Source organism: Halyomorpha halys, unplaced genomic scaffold, assembly GCF_000696795.3.
Source record: "Halyomorpha halys isolate HHAL.00 unplaced genomic scaffold, Hhal_1.1 Scaffold803.1, whole genome shotgun sequence".
NCBI lineage: Eukaryota > Metazoa > Arthropoda > Insecta > Hemiptera > Pentatomidae > Halyomorpha > Halyomorpha halys.
The window spans coordinates 399550-400629 of record NW_027115654.1 but is presented as its reverse complement, the minus strand read 5'-3'; the positions used below and the strand labels follow the sequence as shown (position 1 = coordinate 400629).

Genomic DNA, 1080 nt, shown 5'->3' with positions numbered 1-1080 from the left:
AAAAATAAGTAACAATGATAAGAATAAAAAATAAGTAACAATGATAAGAATAAAAAATAAGTAACAATGATAAGAATAAAAAATAAGTAACAATGGCAAGAGTAAAAATTTTTTAAAAATACGTAAAATATATAGTTAAAAATTAAAGGAGGTGTACATAAAACAAAAACAATACAGGAAAAAAAAAAGAAGAAGAAAGTAGAGATTAAATAAACGTCTTGAAAGAATAAATATAAATAAAAATAATAATAATGATAATAAATGAGCAAAGAACAAATCAAGACCACCTACCTGTTCAAAGCGAACGGTTGAACAGAAGGCAACAATGAAGCAGAAGCGTGGAGGAGTGGGGAGGAGGTGACCAGCCGTTTAACGCTTATATTTCTATTTCATTCGCGTATACAGGAAGCAGACATAAAGATATGACGAAAAATGGAAAATAATAAGAGAAAGACAGAAATATGATAATAATAATAACTATAATTTATAATCTTTAAATTTCTTTCTTGAGACTGGGAATTTTTTACTAAATAATTCAAAAACACTATCCAAATTATAGTCTCAAAACATTTATTTCATTCACACGTCCAACGTTTCGGCCAATTCGGCCATCTTCAGGGACAATCTTAATTCACTATGAGACATATCATTTAACCATTTTAAAAAAACTCCATACAGGCTATTCTGCCCAGGTCAAACCATTTACATCTAATATGTCAAAAATATATTAAAAATCACAGTCAAATTATTTCTCTTTTACCACTAAAGGTTATAATATAAGTGTATAAATAGTGGTAAAAGAGAAATAATTTGACTGTGATTTTTAATGTATTTTTAACATATTAGATGTTTTGAGACTATAATTTGGATAGTGTTTTTGAATTATTTAGTAAATAACTATAATAATTTTCTAATTTAGGACTAACTAAGTAAAATCAGAATGATATCGTTATCGTAATAATACAGGTATATACTGAAGAAAATGTAGTTAGGGTAGTTAATACAATATAGTATATAATAACAATGATTGTAAAAAAAGTAACTAATAATAGGTAAAAGTAGATAAAGAGTATTAAAATA

General features: G+C 25.6%; 1 protein-coding gene across 2 annotated transcripts in view; it reads right to left on the bottom strand.

Moving 5' to 3' along the window:
* Ttc7 (tetratricopeptide repeat domain 7) overlaps positions 1 to 1080 on the bottom strand; it is a 32783-nt gene that overhangs the window by 17861 nt on the left and 13842 nt on the right. The gene's annotated exons all lie outside the window — the stretch shown is intronic.